Raw genomic sequence first — 14,303 nt, 5'->3', positions numbered from 1 at the left:
GTAAGGTGGCCATGACATTATCTTGATACTGCGGGCAAGTTGTGGGAGGCACTTCTTATTTCATAACTCCGGTACTGCTGTCCTTAGATGTCTGAGAAGGGATTATAACCCTTAACATTTCGTAATTAACATTTATACATTGAGCTTCAAGCTTGAAATTTGTGAGAGCTTCTCAAGTTAAGTCAGTAGAAATGAAATTCTATTTTGCAATTTTCTTTATAGTAAGTTCTGTCATTGTACATCTTTCCAGACCCAATTTCTTTCCATTTTAACCTTGAGCTTGCCTTTGACGGTAATACAGTTTTTCCTAGATCAGCCAACAGCCACCAGTAGAAAGAAACGAGCAGCCTGGAACAAGTTGCTGCTGAATGAACTGTTTTGGGTCATATTGAATGTCAAAAATCACCCTGTTGCGCCCTCAGTTTATTAGATTAGCCACCTCAAGCATACCTTAGCCACATTAAATCATTCCCAGTAGAAAATATTTTAGAAGGGAGAAATTAAATATCTTTGGTTTGGGAATATGATTTTGTTTTTTAATCTTATTTTAGTATCCATTGACATCGGTTTCAGAGTTTACCCGAATCTTCTTTTATTTGAAAAGTTTTCAAGACTCCCTCCAAGAAGACTTAGAAACATTAATCCGATCTGAATAGGGGTCCTGTCTGACTCTGGGAATTGGCTTTCAGAGTCAGCAGAACCAAAAGTATCTATCTGGAAGCAATGCTGCCAGTATTGGCAGCCTGAACAGAGAGGCTTGGACAAACTTCAGATTCTGATTATACCAAAGACAAAGGATTCTTGGCATCATCACTTCCCTGAACAAGCAACAAGCGGGCATTCCATTCCAGGGTGGAAATGAGTGATCTCCTGATTCTTTCCCAACTGTGAGAAAGCTACTTTTAGCTCAGCTAATAGGAAACAAAGGGAAGCTTATATTTTGTAATATTGTAGCTGGTTGGAGGTGGGGGTTTTTTTTTCAGCATTTTTGTTGATTGAGGAAAATTAAAGTATTTTAAAATATGCTTCATTTAAAATATTAGATATTTCTATGTTTAATAATTTCAGAAATAGATTCACTTATTAAGAATTTATTAAGCACCTACTATGTGTTAGAAGTTTTGGCAGGTATTGGAAACTATGAAAATAGAAAAGACCTGTTGCCTTCAAGAAATAAGCATTTTAGTAGAAGAATACTTGTGTCTAGCACATATAAAATAATTTAGTCTCACTGATCATTAGGATATGACTATTAACATAGGAAGATCTAGCAATACAGAAGAAACAACAGGCTATAGAATAACAGGCTTATAGAGTCAGAAAGATGAGGTTTAAATGATGCCTCTGTACTTTGTTGTTGTTGTTGTTGTTGTATGACTCCATTTATATGAAACGTGTAGAATAGACAGAAAGCAGATTAGTGGTTGCCTAGGGCTGGGGGTGAGAAAATGGAGAGTGACTGCTAATGGGTTACATAATTTCTTTTTGGGGTAATGACAATGTTCTAAACTTAAATAGTGGTGATGGTTACATCATTCTGTGGCTGCTAGACACCACTGAATTGTACACTTAAAGGGGCGAATCTTATGGTATGTGAATTATATCTCAACAGAAATATTATATATTTTTTAAAAAGCTTAAGTTGACCATGAAGACACTTATAGCTGGAGACTGTCAGCCTACCACACTCCACAAGTTCTTTCTTGAACAGGGATCTAAATGACAGACACATCTCCATGTCTGCCATAACACAGGGCACTGACAAAATGTTCATCAACGCAGAGGCTCTTTGGAGGCAGTTGCTGACCAGTGGATCTTTTTTTTTGCAATTTTATTGAGATATATATTCACATACCATATAATCATCCAAAGTGTGCAATCAGTGGTTCACAGTATCATCATAGAGTTGTGCATTCATCATCACAATAGATTTTTCAACATTTTCATTACTCCAAAAAAAGAAAAGTAAGAATAAAAATTTAAATATAAAAGAACACGCAAAATATCCCATACCCCACTATTATTTATTTATTTATTTTCTTACTCATCTGTCCATACACTGGATAAAGGGAGTGTAAAAAGGTTTTCACACTCACACACTCACATCTTAAAAGCTATATAATTACACAATCATCTTCAAGAATCAAGGCTATTGGATTACAGCTCAACAGTTTCATGTATTTCCATCTAACTACTTGAATACACCAAAAACTGAAAAAAGAGATATCTATATAATGCATAAGAATAATCTCCAGAATGATGTCTTGACTCATTTGAAATCTTTAAGCCATTGAAACTCTGTTTTGTTTCATTTCTCTTCCCCCTTATAGTCAAGAAGGCTTTCTCAATCCCATGATGCCAGGGTCAGGCTTATTCCTGGGAGTCATGGCCCACATTTCCAGCGAGACCATATACTTAGTAGTCATGTGCCATGTAAGGGGGAGGGCAGTGATGTCACCTGCAGAGTTGGCACAGAGAGAGAGAGGCCACATTTGAGCAACAAAAGAGGTTCTCTAGGGGTGACTCTTAGGCATAATCATAAGTAGACTTAGCTTCTCCTTTGCAGGAATAAGTTTCATAGGGGCAAGCCCCAAGATCGAGGGCCTGGCCCATCAACTTGGCTGTCTCTGGTGTTTCCAAGAACATCAGGTCTTCCCCAGGTGGGGAAGTTTAAGATTTTCACCTTTTCCCCAGCCCCTCAAGGGGACTTTGCAAATACTGTTTTTTTTATCTTCTTCCCAGATTACTCTGGGATGTATCAGGGCATCACACTAACCCAAACAAACCAGCAAGAGCTCACTCCTTATTCAAGGTTCCATTAAATTATGTTTCAGATAATTGTCCAAATAATCGTACTGACCATACAAGTACAATTAGATGTTGTGCTACCCGAAAATATAAATTTTGCAACAAATAAGCATCTTTTCCTATGGTCTCATACAGAAGTTGAAGTTTTAATATGCAGGATGACTTGGTATTAATGAGCTGTGTGAACTTAAGTTATTTAGTTTTTCTGAATTCCAGTTCCTCACCTGTAAAAGAGAGATAAGACAACTGGTTGTGCTGCTGTAAGAGACATACTATGTGTGATGGATATAGAACACTACCTGGCACAAAGTGAAAGATCAGTAAAGCAAATCTTTTATTAACCTTATGACTTAGTAGTAGCAGTGATGATAATATTCATCAATGACTAAGATACTTTATTCTTGTAGAATATATTACTTGTCTTGATTTACTAAGGGAAGATTGTTAAAATAAAAAGATAGGGTAAATTCAAACGGGTGCTATATTTCCAAAGGCAAAGCTACTGCCAACGTAAGGCACTAATGGAGCGAGCACTGGACCAGGAATCCTACCTCTGGGTCTAGCCCTGACACATAGTGACTGAGAGAAATTAGGCCAGCATCAATATGGGGCAGGACCAAGGGAGGAAAGAGGTGTGGGGTCTTGGGAGAGACCATTAGCATCCTTTAATCACCCCAAGTAAGCATTCAATCTAAGTAAAATCACTGTAACTGCTGTACAACCTTGTTGAAAAACCAATCCCCTAGCCACCTTGTTCTAACCAGATAGCCCTTCCAAGGCCCTACCTGTAAAGAAATTCTGGGGCTGCCACTGCCATCTAAACACTCAAAGTCACTTCCTTCATCTACAATATGAGGATAATACTAATCCTACTTACATTAAAAAGTTACTGAGGGATTAAAATGATATATCTACAAGTATTTATAAAAACATAGTACCTTTCACTCATGTTTGCCAAAGGGTGGTCTACCTGAATCTGTATCACCCATGAGGTGCTTGTTAAAAGGTTGAATCCTTGGACCTCACCCCAGACCTGCTATATTAGAATCTCTGAGAGTGGAGCCTGAGGATTTGCATTTGATCATGGTCCTGAAGTGATTCTTATGCACAATGAGTTTGAGAAAACCTATCCCATTCAAATACATTATATAGTTATTTAAAATATTGAATTTCACGTGGGGAGTGATTATCTCCAGAACTAAAGTGTAGAAACAGCAAGTGACCTACCTAAGCTTCCTTTGTTGGTGGAAACAGGGCCCCAACTAATAACCTATAAATTTAGTTCTCTTTCTTCAACATCAAGTTGTTTCTTATGTTAAAGCATTACATAAATGAAGGTCTTATTAATTTTCTTAGGGACATTAGATGTATTTACCATATAGCTACTTCAGTGATAGAGAGTGGTAAGGGCTGATGTTTCTCTGTGGAGAAGTTCACAGGAAAGAGTCTGGGAAGCCTGAATCCCCTGAATAGGAGGGCCAAGAGAACAGATGTATCCTAGCACCTGCCTGCTACTTAATCTTCTCTTCTCTCTCCATATCAGGTATCCCACAGGGCAACTGAGCAAATGTTTAGAAAATGGGGGCATTCCACTGAACTTTTCCTATCTGAGAACTCAATAGTGCATAGCTTAGCCCTATTGCTGTCACAGTTCCCAAACTGAGTCCTGGTGAATACCTCAGTGTACCTCAAAGCATCCCTTGGAACTCTGGTGAATACACAAGGGTTCAGTGGGCTGTTTTAATTTTTTCAAGGGGAACACAGTGATAATCTGTACTAATTCCTCACTTGAGGTGAGTGCAGAGTTCCAACATTAGATCACACTACAATCCTTATTATACTTTGCAAAGGTGGGTTTTTAGCAGTTGTTGTGATAAAAAGCATTTACTTTGAGAAAATCAATGTGTAACCAGGCAATTAGGGTGGTGGTGTCTAATCAGCTTCCAAGGTTTGAGAATTTGTATAGTGCCCAGCTGGCACACACATCACATTAATGAGTAAGTGTGGTCCTTAGGAGCAAATTGAAAATTTTTTTTCAATTTATGTTTATTGCTTTTTCAAAGTTGATGGGATATAAATATTTATCAGTTTGGACCTAACTACTTAATAAGCCTAACTGTGAAAAAATTACTGAGACACTATGGGTAGCATAAAGCAATAAAGTTTAGGAACTTCTGTTTCAGAGAAGGATAAATTATGTGATTGAAACTTTAAATATAATTCAACAAATCATGTAAAGGTACTCATTTCTTCAAGCAGTAAAAGGCCACAGTCAAAAAGCTGGATGGTGGGAGCCATATATGTAATTTTAAAATGTAATGGGAATTGGCATCAGGGGATTGAGGAGGTCTTCTTGACCAAAGCAGGGAAGAGAGAAAAGAGACAAAGTGGAATTTCAGTGGCTTGGTGATTTCAAATGGAGTTGAGAGGTTATCCTGGAGGTTATTTTTATGCATTATATAGATACCCCTTTTTAGTTTATGGTGCATTGAAGTGCCTGGAGGGAAGTATCTGAAACTGTTGAGCTGTGTTCCAATAGTCTTGATTCTTGAAGATGAATGTGTAAAGATATAACTTTTACAATGTGATCGTGTGATTGTGAAAACTTTGTGTCTGATGCTCCTTTTATCCAGGGTATTGGCAGATGAGTAAAAAAATGTAGATGAAAAATAATAAATAATAAGGGGCAAACACAGTCAAATAAATTGGGTAGATAGCAATACTAGTGGTCAATGAGAGGGAAAGGTAAGGGGTGTCGTATGTATGAGTTTTTTTCTTTTTTGTTTTTATTTCTTTTTCTGGAGTGATGCAAGTGCTCTAAAAAATGATCACAGTAATGAATACACAATTATATGATGATACTGTGAGCCACTGATTGCACACCATATATGGAATGTATGCGTGTGAAGATTTGTCTATAAAAATATTTTTTTAAAAAAGCTGGCTGGCTCAGACAACTCTGGGCCATGTTCATCATGATAGAACAATGTGAAGTGAAGGGCTACCCCTATGCAGAGCTGTTTCTTCTTGGGGATAAGAGACTCATTCGTGCCAAATTCTCTTTGGTTCACTCCAAACCTCTCCTGACTTTTTGGGCCTCAACACTTCCTGGGACCACGTACCACAGGCAAAGTACTGGGTTCTTAAATTGTATCTGATTGGAAGAGGGAAACAAAACACGGAAGATCATCTTCCTTCTCCACCAATGTTTCCAACTTCAGACATAGAGATGTAGAAGGTCTTGATTTTATGATTGCTCTGCAATGGGGCTCAACACAGAAATTATTAATATTTGTTATGTTTCTGCTTCTTTTGGGTCCTTTAGGTAGTTCAGAAATCTCATAATATTTTCAAGAAACAAAAGCAGAAACCAGAGAAGAACTTGTTTCATTTTTCCAGGATCCGCCACTGAATGGTGAGGGGCTGCAATGGGTGGGAAATGAGGACAATAATGCCAACTAAGGGGGTTATTAAAAGGAGTTAAGATAAGTAAAGTATACCGTGATTGCACAGGGCTTTGTGTGTTTTAAACATCCAATAATCATAGTGATTTCTATAAGTATCTTTTAAAGATAAGTGAGAAAACCTTCCTGGGCGTTAGCTTTTTACTCATCTACATTGCAGGTACAGTTGATCGACACTTTTCATGGATTCCATGTTTGTGAATTCACATACTCACTAAAATTTATCTGTAACCCATAAATCAATATTCATGGAACTTTCACAGTTGCTCATGGACTTGTGCAGAGCAGTGAAAATTTTGAGTGGTCCAATGTGTATGTTCCCAGCTGAGTCTGAACAAAGTGGTGTTCCTTGTCTTATTTCAGCTTTTGTACTGTAGACAAATGTCCTTTTTGCAGTATATTTAGTGTCATGCTTTGCACATTTTTGTGCACCTTCTTTGGTGATTTCATATTGTTTAAAATGGCCCCCAGAGTAGTGCTGAAGTGCTGTCTAGTGTTCCTAGGGGCGGTATTTATAGTACAGTACCATCTGTATTATTTTTTTAAAAAAAGAATATGTGTGAGTGAAGGTTTATAATACACAAAATATCTCTAGAAGTATATACAACGTGGGTAACAACAGTTGCCCCTGAAAAAGGAGGGCTGAGTACTTGAAGGACAAGTAGGAGGAAGACTTACTTTTCACTCTAAACCTTCTCAATTCTGTACCGTGAGCATGTATATATTATCTATTTGAGCAACTTTTTACTAATATGTAGATAATCCAGCCATACTAGCACAATTCCCTCATTTTAAAGATGAGAAAACTAAACTCAGAGAGATGAGGTTATTTTCTCATATTCTCATAGCTAGCCAGTGACAGAGCAAGGTCTAAAAGTGATTCCCCACACAGAACTCATTTTCTAATGAGGAGTTAGAATCATTAAAACTAAAATGCCTTGAGTTTATCCCTTTTCAGCCAAAGCTTTTCTCTGTTAACAAATAACTTGGGAATCATCCCACATTATTCCAGGAAACCTCCTTGACAAAATACTATTGGGGAAGGGGAGTGCCCTTGCACAAAAAAGGATCCAGATAAAGTCAAGAACACAAGCAAAGGTCATGATTTTCAGGTTGGTCAGGATAGTGATGGCACTGGACACTGTTCCATAAGAAGTTGATGAAGAAATAAAGAAAGTGTTTTGCTTCTAAATAATGTTAAAAAGATTCAAATGTTTTAATTTCTAAAAAAAAAATAAGCACCTAAAGATAAAAGAAAATAATACTTATCATGCAAAACTGCTTCTGCAAGAATTATTTAGCCACTGATCTACTAGCATAGATGTAGATCTACCTAAATATTCAGCAATAGTATATTATTTAAATTAATTATAGTATAAGCAAAGCAATGGAATATTGTATAATGTTTTGTTTTGTTTTTCTTCATGGGCAGGCACTGGGAAACGAACCCGGGTCTCTGGTACGGCAAGCAAGAACTCTGCCTGCTGAGCCACAGTGACCCGCCCTGTATAATGTTTTTAAATGTTGCATGTGATTATTAGTTAGTTACATGAAAATGAGTTTATGAAACAAAATTTATAATATCTTATTATTTGTGCAAAAAATTAAGCATTTTATAGTAGAAAAATACATAGAAAAATGAATAAGAATATTTCTGCGTGGCAAGTTTTATCTTAATCTTGTATATCTGAATCTTCTATTTTTTTCTATTAATTTTATACCAAGGGAAAATGATAAAAGTAGACTTTAACTTAAAATGTTTTAAATACCTTGTAATATTTTGTCTGGACATAAGATATCTTGGTGTGAGAGGGTCTGGGACTGGAGCAGAAGACAGCAGCTGTGGAGGTCACTAAACAGCTATGTTTAGATGCAATAGATTCCTCTGTTTGCAAAGGACAAAAAAGGCAAAATTTTCCAAAAGGTAAAATAAATAAAAGTATGATGCTATAAAGCAATAAATTCCAGTTCCAAAGACAGAGTCTCTTCTGGCAGAATTAGAGGTTGCCTTAGAATGTGGTGGGCTCCCCACACCCAGCTGCCCAAGCCAGGCAAAGGGTGCTCTGCTAAACTAAACTACTCCTGAGTTTCTTCACTTCTTAAGAGTAGGTGATTTTATCAATGTCAGCCTTCCCCCAGGATATGAAAATAACCATGTCTTGAGTGAGCTAAAGTGCATATTTATTGGCTCTTGCCTGGAGAATTTGAAAGGAATGCCTAGACCTCTTACTTTTATCATGTTTTCCCACTTTGCTGGAAACCAAACTAGTAAAATATATGATGGAAATATCCTTTTTGTTCTTATTTACAAGGCTCATTCAATTATTATTCCTATGAGACCTAGAATTGTCTTTTATTTTTGTTCAAAATCCCTCTGCTTCAGGACTGAGCAAAAGTTTACTATCTTCTAAGTCTCATCTAATCTTGAAAAACAGCTTGAGGCAAAAGTTCAGTGGCTTTTGGTCATAAGTGGCGGTGACAAAATAGAGCTTTCCTTTGTTTTTAAGAATTGCATCTGTCACAAGAGGAATATTTATGAGCAGAACACATATAATAATAATAGAAATTTAAAGGTGATGTGTCATCTGGAGGTCCAGATCTTGTTCCTGTATTTGTTGTGCTGTCTGTTCCACAGGACCTTTCCTACTGGGCCCACTCCATAGAAGCATATTTCTTGCATTGTTCCCTAATCTTTATTCATGTATTCCATTTTGAACCATGGCACAGAGTATGAGCCACTTTGGAGCCTCATTTAATGAATTTTGACAGTGGCGCCACAGAGAAGAAAGCATTTATACTTGCCCAAAATACTGTGAAAAGCATGAGAGCTAATGTTTTTATTCACTCTCATTTTCTAAGAAAAATAATGGTGTTGATTTCATTGGAAGCCCCTTCACACACCCATTTTGAAGACCAGTGAGCTGGGCTCTTTCAGAATACAAATAAAGTGCTGAGCTCCCTCTTGTGACAATATAGATGTGTTTAAGAACTGTGATACTTGTACATATTTTGAAGTTCAATTCAATTATTTAATCCCATTAAATTCAGTTACTTTTAACTCCACTTAGTTACATACAACAACAAATATTTATCGGGTCAGAAATTTTGCTAAGGAAACACTTAGGAAAACCATAATTTAAAAAAAGCACTAAAAATAGGAATTATAACACATAAAAATGTTTCACATGAATATAGCATAGTGTTACTAGACAACATTCAAGCTCGGTCACTTTTATATAAGCCATTCACCCACCCACCCACACTGGATCTCGAACACATTCCATCCCCAACAGCTTTTGTGGGTGAGGTTCTTTGTCATTTGCATGCTGAGGGTAACATGAGGGGCACTCCATGGAAATAGGGAGAATAACCCATTACTACTAATGAAAAGGTTAAATGAAGCGCATGAAAATGTTTCCTATTGATGAATCATTTGGGTTATTTCATATATTTTAAAAGTTCTTTAAAATACCCAAAGAACTACACACCCACTAGAATGACTATTTTAAAACAAAACAAAACAGACAATACAATTTGGCAGGCGTCTTAATTTGCTAGGCTGCTCTGACAAGTATCACACAATGGGGTGACTTACCCACAGGAATTTATTGATTCATGGTTTGGAAAGCTAGAAGTCCAAGTCAGCTTTCTCCCCACAGTCTGTGGCATTTCTGGTACTGGCTTGCTGCAGTCCTTTGGGCTCCTTGGCTTGCATCTTTGCCTCCCTTCAAATGCAGCTCTCTCCTTCCTGGTGTCTGCTGGTCTGGTTTCTGCTGATTTCTGGCTACTGACTCCCCCGTGTAGCATTCTCTAACTTCTCACTACCAGTTTCTCTGTAAGATACACCCTGATTCAGTTGGAGTATACTTAGCTAAAAATAATATCTTCACGAGGTCCTGTTTACAATGGGTTCTCACAGATTAAGAACATGTCTTTTGTTCATCACAGTGAGGATTTGGAGAAATTAAAATCCTTGTGTATTGTTGATGGGAATGTAATATGGCAGCTGGTGTGGAAAACAACTTGGTGGTTCCTCAAAAGAGTTAAGCATAGAATTATTATATGGTATGGCAATTCTGCACCTACATATACAGGTATGCTCTGTATTATTGCATTTTGCTTTCTTATGCTTACAGATATTATGAGTTTTACAAATTGAAGGTTTGCAGCAACCCTTGCTAAGTCTGTCAGAACTGTTTTTTCCAACAGCATGTGCTCACTTCGGGTCGTTGTGTCACGTTTTGGTGATTTTCACAATATTTAAAATTTTTTCATTATTATTATATCTATTATATCTATGATCAGTGATCTTTTTAATTTTATTTTATCTTTTTTTTTTGCATGGGCAGGCTCCAGGAATCGGCCCGGGTCTCCAGCATGGCAGGCGAGAACTCTGCCTGCTGAGCCACCACCGCACCATCCAGATCTGTGATCTTTGATGTTACTATTTTGGTTGTTTGGGTGCATCATGAACTGTGCCCATAAAAGACGGAGAATTAATCGATGACTTAATCCAGTAATGCAGATTGCTCCACTGACTAGCTGTTCCCTGCCTCTCACCCTCTCCTTGGACCACTCTCGTCCCTGAGATACAAAAATATTGAAATAAGGCCAATTTCAATTCAATGGCCTCTAAATGTTCAAGTAAAAGGAAGTCATACATCTCTCACCTTAAATCAAAAGCAAGAAATGATTACGCTTAGTGAGGAACGCATGTTGAAAGCTGAGATAGGCTGAAAGCTAGGCCTCTTGCACTAAGCATTTAGTCAAGTTGTGAATGCAAAGGAAAAGTTCATGAGGAAAATTAAAAGTGCTACTTATGCTGGTTTGAGGCTATGTACCCCAGAAAAGCCTTGTTTTTCCTGATCCAATCTTACTGGGCCAGCCATTTCTTTTAATCCTGATTCAATGTTGGAGGGTGGAACATTTGATTTAATTGTTTCCATGGAGATTCACCCACTCAGTTGTAGGTGTGACCTTTTGATTAGATGGAGATGTGACTCTGCCCATTCAAGGGGGTCTTGATTAGATTGCTAGAGTCCTTTAACAGAGCTGGCATAGAGATGTTTGGAGGTGCAAAAAGAAAATGTCCCCAGGCAAGCTGTTTGAAACCAGAAACCAAAGGATCAGCACATGACAGCCATATGCCTTCCCATCTGACAGAGGCCAGATCCATCGGCCTTTCTTTAGTCAAGGTATCTTTCCTTGTTTGCCTTGGTTTGGATATTTTTATGGCCTTAGAACTGTAAACTTGTAGCTTAATAAATTCCCTTTTTAAAAAGCCATTCTATTTCTGATATATTGCATTCTGGCATAGTCAATAAACTAAAACACTACTCCAGTGAACACACAAATTATTAGAAAGTGAAACAGCCAGACATGTTATTGTTATGTTGTTGATATGGAGAAAGTTAGTGGTCAGGATAGATCAAACTAGCCACTACTGTCCCTTAAACCAAATCCTAATCCTGAGCAAGGCCCTGACTCTCTTCAATACTATGAAGGTTGAGAGAGGTGAAGAAGCTGTGAAAGAAAAATTGGAAGCTAGCAGAGCTTGGTTCATGAACTTTATGGGAAGAAGCTGCCTTCATAACATAAAAGTGCTCAAGTTAGAAGCTAGAGCAAGTTATCCAGAAGATCTAGCTAAGATGATGAAGGAAATGACACTAAACAACAGATTTCTAATGTAAATAAAACAGTCTTCTATTGGGAGAAGATCCCATCTAGGGCTTTAATACCTAGAGACAATTCAATGCCTGGCTTTGCAGCTTCAAAGGAGAGACTAACTCTCTTATTAGGGGCTAATTTAGTTGATGACTTTAAGTTGCAGTCAATGCTCATTTACCATTGTGAAAATCCTAGGCTCTTAAGAATTGTGCTAAATCTATTCTGTCTGTGCTCTTATAAGTGAAGTAAAACTTGAATGACAGCACATGTTCACAACCTGGTTTCCTGAACATTTTAAGCCTGTTATTGAGACCTTCTGCTTAGAAAAAAAGATTCCTTTCAAATGTTACTGCTGATTGACAATGCACCAGGTCATCAAAGAGCTTTGATGGAGATGTAAAATGAGATGAATGGTGTTTTCATGCCTGCTAATACAAATTCCTTCTGCAGCCCATGGACCAAGGAGTTCATTTTGATTTTCAAGTCTTATTATTTAAGAAATACATTTCATAAGCAATAGCTTCAGAGATAATGATTCCTCTGATGGATCTGGACAAAGTAAATTGAAACCTTTTGGAAAGCATTCACAATTCTAGATGTCATTAAGAACATTCACGATTCATGATAGGAGATCAAAATATCAACATTTACTGGAGTTTGGAAAAAGTTACTTTTAATTCTCATGGATGGCTTTGAGGGGTTCAAATGGAGGAAGTAGCTATAGATATGATGGAATTAGCAAGAGAAGTGGAATTAGAAGCAGAGCCTGAAGATGTGATTGAATTGCTATAATCTCATGATAAAACATTTATAGATGAGGAATTGCTTCTGATGGGTGAGCAATGAAAGTTGTTTCTTGAGATGGAATTTTCCCTTGGGATGATGCTGTGAACACTGTTGAAATGATAATAAAGGATTTAGAACATTACATTAACTTAGTTGAAAAACCAACAGGGTTTGAGAGGATTGACTCCAATTTTGAAAGAACTTTTACTATGGGTAAAATGCTATCAGACATCATCACATGCTACAGAGAAAACTTTTGTGAAAAGAAGAATCAATTGATTCAGCAAAGTTCACTGTCATGTTATTTTAAGAAATTGCCCCAGCCACCCCAACCTTCAGCAACCACCTGAAGATCAGTCAGCAGCCACCAAGACTGAGGTAAGATCCTCCACCAGCAAAAAGAGTATGTCTTGCTGAAGCTCAGATAATGGTTAGCAGTTTTTAGCAATAGAGTATTTTTAATTAAGGTATGTACATTATTTTTTTAGACATAATGCTCTTATACACTTAATAGACTACAATATAAACTACATACAAAACAAAACTTTTATTTTGACTAGGAAACAAAAATATTCATGTGAGACTCATTTTATTGTAATATTCCTGTATTGCAGTGGTCTGGGGTTGGACTTACAGTGTCTCCGAGGTGTGCCTTTGTACCCAAAAGAATTCAAACAAATGTTTGTAAACCAATGTTCATAGCAACATTGTTCACAGTAGCCAAAAGGTGGAAACCACCCAAGTGTCCATGGACAGATGAGTGAATAAACTAGATGTGATACATACATAGTGTGGAATACCTTTCAGCCATGAAAAGATTGAAGTTCTGATGCATGCTACAACATGGATGAACCTTGAGAACATTATAGTAAGTGGAATGAGACAGACATAAAAAGATAAATATTGTATGATTGCACTTACATGAAATATCCAGAATAAGCAAATTTGTAGAAACAGAGAGTAGATTAGAGATTACCAGTGATTTGAGGGAAGAGGAGTGGAGAGTTACAGTTTAATGGGTACAGAGTTTCAGTTTGGGGTGATGAAAACGTCCTGGTAATAAATGGTGGTGAAGGTAACACAATATTGTAAAATAATTAATGCCACTCAATTGTACACTTAAAAATGATTTCAACAGCAAATAATTTTTTTTTAATCCAAAGCCATCAGGATGCTACTGGTTGTGATTTTTTCCCCCAAGGCCATAAAACTCTTTTGACATATCAAGAATTCTCTTACTTTATATTAGTAATTAGATGTTGAGAAAATTGCAAGCCAAAACAATCAGTAGAACAGAAAAATCTAGTGTTTCCTCCTTGCTGTCTTTCTCCTAACCAATCCAGCCAGAATGACACTTCAAAAACCTGAATTTGATCTTGCTACTCCTGTTTAAAGTTCTTTAGTATAAAGACTCACCTGTTAGCCTGGGCTGAAGGAGGAAACACAGTTCCTAATATGAGTCTCGGACCTGGAGAAAGGCAAGGGTTCAAGGCCTGACCCTGACCCTTGCTAGCTGGGTAACCTTTGGCAAGTTGGTCAACTTCTCCATTGTTTGCATAATGAAGCTAAATAAAAACA

At 37.2% G+C, this 14,303-nt stretch overlaps 1 long non-coding RNA gene across 1 annotated transcript in view; it reads left to right on the top strand.

Annotated features, from left to right (window-relative positions):
* LOC143688823 (uncharacterized) overlaps positions 1–14,303 on the top strand; it is a 35,909-nt gene that overhangs the window by 12,979 nt on the left and 8,627 nt on the right. Inside the window, exons 2-3 of the long non-coding RNA XR_013178333.1 lie at positions 6,134–6,223; positions 10,622–13,103. This is a non-coding gene — a long non-coding RNA (uncharacterized LOC143688823). The remainder of the gene's footprint in view (positions 1–6,133; positions 6,224–10,621; positions 13,104–14,303) is intronic.

This window comes from Tamandua tetradactyla, chromosome 6, assembly GCF_023851605.1.
Source record: "Tamandua tetradactyla isolate mTamTet1 chromosome 6, mTamTet1.pri, whole genome shotgun sequence".
Taxonomy (NCBI): domain Eukaryota; kingdom Metazoa; phylum Chordata; class Mammalia; order Pilosa; family Myrmecophagidae; genus Tamandua; species Tamandua tetradactyla.
The sequence above is the reverse complement of the archived record's forward strand: the minus strand, read 5'-3'. Positions and strand labels throughout refer to the sequence as shown.